Consider the following 7,998-nt stretch of genomic DNA (forward strand, 5'->3'; position numbering starts at 1 on the left):
CATACATTTTCACATGTATAATTTTATTAAAAACGACAATTTATTAAAAGTTATTATTAATTTTGTGGTTGAATAGAAGAAACTCTCTCTCCCTCCGATTGACTTTGTGGTTGAAACGAAATCTGCGAGTTCGAATAGTGGTGTGTGTAGGGAAAAAAAGAAGGTAAGACGACATATGGATGGCCTTCAGACTTGACTAATTCGACTGTGGATGGAAATGGACAGGCCGTACAGACTGAGACTATGAATACGGCAAGGATATCTTATAAAACTAAATTGATGGGCTATTCGATGAGTCACAATTTGATGGTAGATTTAGAGGAAGATTTTGAATTGCAAGATGGATATGTGACCATGGTGCTAGTGGATGGAGTTCCATCGATTACTTTCTTCGATCGTGTTCAGCAATTTATAGTGCGAAAAATGACCCTAATTGTGGTGGTGAAGCTATTGGGGAAGAAGATAGGGTTTAATGCATTTTTTAATAAGGTATCTTCACTATGGAAACCATGGGGTCAATTTCAATTAATGGATTTGGAAAACGATTTCTATCTCATTTCCAGGACAAGGATCATTTTGACAAAATTTTAATGGGTAGTCCATGGGTAATCTTTAGACATTATCTAACGATAAGACCTTGGTCCTCAAATTTCTTTGCTGCTAACATAGAAGTAGAGAATCAAATTGTTTGGATAAAATTGTCTAGTTTATCGGAAGGATACTACTCGAAAATGCTACTTGGGCTATAAGACAAGTAAGTAGGCTGATGATTAAAATTGATGAACATACGAATGCTGTAATATGATGAAGGTTTGCTCAGTTGGCGGTGTATGTAGATCTCAGGAAGTCTTTGATTTCCAAGGTTTGAATAAATGATAAAACATAATGGGTCAAATACGAGTATCTATCAAATATCTGTTTTACTTGTGGGTTGTATGGGCATACAATTGCACTCTGTTCTGGGAAAGATATCGGCATGATGGAAAACTCGATAGACACCACTGCACCAATTACGGAGGAATCGTACTTGATTAATAGGGTTGAAAAGGAACCATTTAGTCCCTGGATGTTACTGGAATGAAAACAAAGAAGAAGGTTTAAAGGGTCTGCAATAGTGGTTAACAGTGGTCAAGACAACCGATCAAGGGGACTGCATTTCTCTGTTCTAGAAGAGGGCGGAATTGATAATGTAGCCATTAATCGCGGAGTTGATTTTGTTGCTAAAGAAGGAAACAACAAGGTTACGGTGGATTTGCCGAGATGTGGAAGGGATGAGTTTGAAGGTGACTGATGATGCCGGTGAGAATAGGAAAATTGTTTCTAAGGCAAAAGGGAAAGGAGTAGTTGTGGCTAATAGACATAGGAAAAATCTACAAATATTGAGACCCAATAATAGCTGTCCAGATCTTCTTTTACGTAAAGGTGCTAGTGGTTTAATGATGGAGCAAGTTTGGTGAAATCGGCTTTGATGGGCCGTTTGGTAATTTGAAGACTCAAACTGTGAATTTTAAGACAAAATTAGATAGAAATAAACACAATGCCTATCATCTTGTTACTTTAGACGAATCAAGTTCTGGGAAGGAAAATAAATTGTTTCGGTTTGGTGTTACGGGAAAGAAGAGTATGGGAAGAGAAGTGTTCATTGTGGAGGAGGACATGCACCTTAAGAAACCTCTTGATATTGAGCCGACGAATCATGATCAACCTACGGTGGGAATTTTAGAGGCTATGGAAGGCATCATTCAAGCCATTGAAAATTCCTATTAGTAAAACAAACTGGAATAATCGAATTCTTTGATGTTTAGTATGGAAGCAGAAATGATTCAGGAAGAAGAGGTAAGTCGTTCATTCCTCAGCCATTAGTTTGATTGTGGGTTTCGTCTATCTACTGTTGATGGTTATGGATTCTAAGCTGATTTTTTGGAATTATCAAGGAATGAGGCATCCCTGATTCCATAAATTTATTAGTGAACATAGAAAGGGGTTTGACCCTGATTTTTATGTCTATTTGAAACGCAAATTAGTGGCGAGCATGCTGAAGTTATTGTAAGGAGAATTGGTTTTCCGAACTCGTGTAGAGTTTAAGCAGAAGGCTTTGCAGGGGGAATTTGGGTTTTTTAGAAAGATACTGTACATGTTGAAATTCTTAATTTACAGCCTCAAGCAATTCATATGAGGATTCAGGGTACTCATTATTCTTCTCAATTTCTTTGTATAGTTACCTATGCTAGTCCTCAACCGATAAAAAGAAAGATGTTAGAATATTTGGGTTCATTGCCAGAATAGATTATGAAGTCTTGGGTTATTGCTGGAGATTTCAATGCTATTTTAGACTCTTCAGAACGGATTGGTGGTGCAGATTCGACAAAATGGATGTTTGTATTTTTGGGAATTCATGTTTAATTACAGCAACCGCAATTTAGGCTTTTGTAGGTCACAATTTACTTGGAGTAGAAGGGGTCTATCTCAGCTGTTAGACCAAGCAGTAGGTAATACAACTTCGTTCTCCTTTGCTCTGAATTGTTATGTTCAAAACCTTTATCGTCTAAAATCTTATCATCGTTCGATTTTACTTTATTTGAAGCCGAGGCAAAGAAGAAGAGTTAGACCATTTTGTTATTTGGAGAGTTGGATGTTACATGCAAATTTTAAAGAGTTGCTTTCTCAAAATTGGAGAAATGATGTAACACCTAACCCGTATCCGTCGCCAGAATAGGGTTACGAAGCATTACCATAAAAAAACATTAAATCATTCAATTCATACATCAATGCAAACATAATTTAATTACCTTTAATCACATACATAATGTCCCTTAATCGAGCCTTCGATTCCTAAAAATACTTTAGAAACAATCTGACACTAAATTGGAAACATTTGGAAAGTTTAAGAAAAAGTTAGAAAATTCTGACTGTAGTGGTTCAACAGCCACGCGGCTAAGCCGTGTGAGAACACACGCCCGTGTCTCAGGCCGTGTAACAATCGAAATAGGGACACATGACTGTGCCTTAGCCCGTATCCTTATCCATGTAACTCTCTAAGTTGGGTCACACGACCAAGCCACACGTCCTTATGCCAGACAGTGTAACTCTCAAAATAGCCACACACACCCGTGTGCCAAGCCGCGTGCTAGGCCATGTAACAACCTGACTTGCATGCATTAAAACCTACAGGGGACACATGGCCATGTCTCCTGGCCGTGTGGCACACACGGCTGAGTCACACGCTCGTGTCTCAGGCCTTGTGGACATGAAATTGTCCAAAATCAAGCCATTTCCAACACCCACTTATGTAACCACCTAAAAGCATTTTTGTACACATGATCAAGGCATCATAACATGACCAAAACCAACATATAATGACCAATTTAATGGTCCCAAATCAATCAACCAATATGCCAATCAAGGCACCTCAAATGCAAACATTTAAACTTACCTAAACATGCATTTATTTGATCACATTTCCATCATCAAACCTAATTCAACTTCTAACAGATCATACCACAAACATGACCATTACTATTCCATTACAAAGCGTGCAACATGATATAGTCACAATTGTAACAGTCCAGTTTAGACCCTAGTCAGAATAGTAGTTTCAGGACCACAAATTCGAATCAAAAAAATATTTTTATATTAATTTTCGTGCTTAATATATGTGAATTAGTATGTGTGAAAATTATGCACGAAAATTTGATCATTTGTGTGCTTAATTTGATAGAAGGATCTAATCGCGTAAAATGTAAAAATTGTCTTCTGTTTGTTAAAGTGCTTAATTGATTTGTCTTATTAAAGGAGAGGTCCTTATGATGCAATTAGACCAATGAAAGCATGAGTGGAAATTTACGGCCTTAATGCTAATGTTTTAAATGTTTATTTATTAAGGGCAAAATTGGTATTTAGTTATTAAAGATATTATTAATAAAAAGAACATGAAATTAAGCTTATTTGATGTTCATCTTGCCGAAATTACACAAATAAGAAGAAAGAAATACAAGCTAGGGTTTGGCTTTGATTTTCATTGATTGAGGTATGAGTTTTGTTTCGTTTTCGATAACTTTTACGTTTTTGTGATAGTTACTTAGTAATCTATCAAGCCCATGTCTTAATTTCTAATTTTGTTGAAGATTTTGAGTTATGCCATTGTTGAAACTATGAGTTTTATGAAGTTTGATGATAGTAAATGGAAGATATGTGTTAGGTTACTAAGTTTTATCTTTGAATTTTTGATGAATTTGAGTAATTTGGATTAAATTGTAAAAAGGAGAACTTTAGAGACTAAAATGTGAAACAAATGAAACGTATGGGCTTATATGAATACTATGGGAATTTAGCCTAACATGAGTATATGCAAATTTTGTGTATTTTGTGATTTTTGTGATTAGAGTCTAAATTGTCAAAGTGTGAAAATATGAGGACTAATTTGTAAAATGCCCTAAATGTGTGCTTGTGGATGGATTTGAATGATTTGGAGAATAAAAGAGTTAAATTTGAAATTATATAGACCAATAACCAAAGAAAATAGAATTAGATCGAGAAAAGTCGAAAGTCGTCGAATAGCCGATTTCGTCTATCTGAATCTGTACGATGTAAGTCTATATACAAATAAATGTATTTGAAATGGTTTATTTATGCTTATATGCTATTAAACAATGATGAATGGCTTTATGCCTTGAATATGAGAAATCCGAGAAAGTATCAACAAAGCTCCGACGTCCGAAAAGCCCCATACGAACCCTAGGAATAGTTAGGATACATATATCATGACATAGGATCTGATATGTGTTTTCGTGTAAGACGACGTCTGGGACATTGGCATTGACTTATGATTTACGTTTAAGACTACATCTGGGACGTTGGCATCGTATTTGATTTCGTGTAAGACCCTATCTGGGACAGTTGTATCGATATTTTGATTACATGTAATACCATATTTGGGACGTTTGGGGTTTGGCATTGTAGGAGCTTTCTGAGCTATCCGCATATCCTTATGATTCCGAATGGTTCAACGAGCATTCCGAGAAAATAGATGACTATGTGAATTTGTATCCGACTCAGGTATGTTTGAATTGTATACCATGTTTGAGAATGAAAGGTAAGTATATGTACCTTGGCGAATATATGATATAAGTAATAGTTACTATGAGAATGAGTTATGATATGTATATGTGAATCATGTTCAAATGAAATATAAGAGATATATGGTTAAATAAATGCATTTTTCTTTAAATTATATGAATGAATTGATCTAAATTGATGTTATTTGAGAAATTTATTTGTATATGGCTTACTAAGCTTTTGAAAGCTTACTCTATGTGTTTTTCAACTGTTTTATAGATATCAAATCTAATGGGAGCTCGAGGATCATCAAGGATCATCACTACACTATCAAACTATGTTTTGGTACCTTTTGAAAATGTGAATATTAAAGTATGGCATGTATAGGCTAGAAGTACTTTGATTATGTTTAGTAATGTATATATTTAGCCATGTGATTTGGCTTGGTTTTGGTTGTGTATATGAATGTATTTTGGTATGAATTATGTGATGCAAGTGTGTCTTTATGATGTGCATTTGGTTGGCCAAAATAAATGTTCAATTTGATAAGTTTTGATATGCGCATATTTTAGAATTGGGTAAGAACTTGGCATGAGAATGAACGGAATGTATTTAGGTTATAAACCATATGTTTTGGTATGTTTTAGCTTATGGAATGACATGAATTGGTATGTATTATAAACATGAGATTGGTTGATAATGATGTGACATGATTGGTGTATGTATTGCTTGTGAAATGGTTGAATTTTGATGTTCATTTGGTGCCTATTTGATCATTGTAGGGAGGACCCTTAATGGGTGGCAAATTGGCCTTGTAAATGGCCTATTTTTACCCACACGGGCAGGGACACAGGTGTGAGACTGGCCGTATGACCCAAGTCAGTAGCCTCCCTAATTTTCACACAGCTTGGCACACGGGTGTGTCTTGTGGTCATGTGGACAAGTCAGTATGTATACTCTATTTTGACTCAGCCTAGACACGAGGGCATGTCTAAAGTCATGTGAGGCACACGGCCTGTTCACACGGGCGTATGACCTGTACAACTTTGAAAAAATTTTATGTTTTGAAAAATTTTATATGAGCTCGGTTTGGTCCCAACCCCTTTCTAAAGCATGTTTAAGGTCTTGTTGACTTATGTAAGGAAATCTATAATGATTTATGATTATGTATGAATGATGTTTGTAAATTATTTTTGAAATGTTTCGATTTTTCTGGTAACGCCTTTAACCCTAGTCCGGCGACGGATACAGGTTAGGGGTGTTACATTTGGTTGGTATCAGAGCTACGGTTTAGTCAATTCTAGTACTAGCGTAGTGTATGTTATTCTAGCTATACATGCCATATTTATGAACTACGAAAGTGTGATGAATCTTGACAATGAAAATGCATTTTTATATAGCAAATGGATCCCGAACGAGCCGTAGCTGACGATGTCAAAAGTAATGCGCCTGCTCCTACACAAGAGACAGCGCTATCCGATTCTAGACCAGCTACGAGTAGCCATAATGGAGAGGCTAGACAAGCCTTCTATCAAATGATAAATGATTGGTTCACCCAATACATTAGAACTAATCCGGTTGTTCAACAACCCCCAACTCCGGTTAATCCTCTGCAATTTCCTGTTATGCCACAAGCAAATCCTATTCAGTTAAGTAAGCCACCGGTGGATAAGATTAAAAAATATGGGGCCGAAGAGTTCCATGCTATAACGAACGATGATGCTGAGAAAGCCGAGTTCTGGCTAGAGAATACAATAAGAGTACTTGAAGAATTATCATTGACTCTGGATGAATTCCTTAAGTGTGTTGTTTCACTTCTAAGAGATACGACCTATCATTGGTGGAAGACTTTAATATCCGTGGTTCTAAGGGAACGAGTCACCTGGGATTTCTTCCAAGCTGAATTCCAAAAGAAATACATTAGTCAGAGATTTATCGACTAGAAACGTAAAGAGTTTCTTGAACTGAAACAAGGTCGTATGTCTGTTACAGAATACAAGCGAGAATTTGTAAGACTAAGCCAGTATGCACGAGAATGTTTTTTGACTGAAGCTATTATGTGCAAGAGATTCGAGGATGGCTTAAATGAAGATATCCGTTTGTTAGTCAAGATTCTAGAGATAAAAGAATTTTTCGTCCTAGTTGAACGAGCATATAAAGCTGAAAAACATGAGAAAAAGAAAAGAAAAGCCGGTTTTGAAGCTAGAGATATGAGAAAGAGATCAACAATTAAATCATTTCAGTCAAAATCAAAGAATTTTCGAGATGATTATAGTCGTTCAAAGGCTAATGTGGGACATTCGAGTAGAGATCGTACTAGAACTCATTCGAGCTTCAGAACTCCAACTACTTCTATTGCCAGTGTTGGAAATGTCAGATCTAATCGCCCTGAGTGCAAACATTTTGGTAAAAGACATCTTGGAAATTGTAGACTGTATGATTGGGCTTGTTTCAAATGTGGATATTTGGATCACTTTATCTGAGATTGTCCTGAGTATGTTGAACAAGAGATATCACAAAATCTGAGGCCAAGTGGCAATGCAGCACGTGGTAAACCTCCTAGAAATACAGGAAACGTGAGTGGAAGTCAAAGAGGGACTAAAGACATTACTATTAGATCTGAGGCTCGTGCACCTGCCAGAGCCTACGTAATGCGAGCTAGTGAGGAAGCTTCGTCTCCTGATGTGATAACTGGTACTTTTACTATTTACAATATTTCTATGATTGCATTGATAGATCCAGATCAACACATTCGTATATATGCATGAATTTAGTATCCAGTAAGACTTTGCCTGTAGAGTCTACTAAATTCTTGATTAAAGTAGCGAACACTCTAGGTAAAAGTGTTTTAGTTGAAAAAGTTTGCAAGAACTGTCCGTTAATGTTTCGAGACATTTGTTTTCTGATCAATCTGATGTTATTACCTTTAGATGAGTTTAATAT

This window comes from Gossypium arboreum, chromosome 1 (genome assembly GCF_025698485.1).
Source record: "Gossypium arboreum isolate Shixiya-1 chromosome 1, ASM2569848v2, whole genome shotgun sequence".
NCBI lineage: Eukaryota > Viridiplantae > Streptophyta > Magnoliopsida > Malvales > Malvaceae > Gossypium > Gossypium arboreum.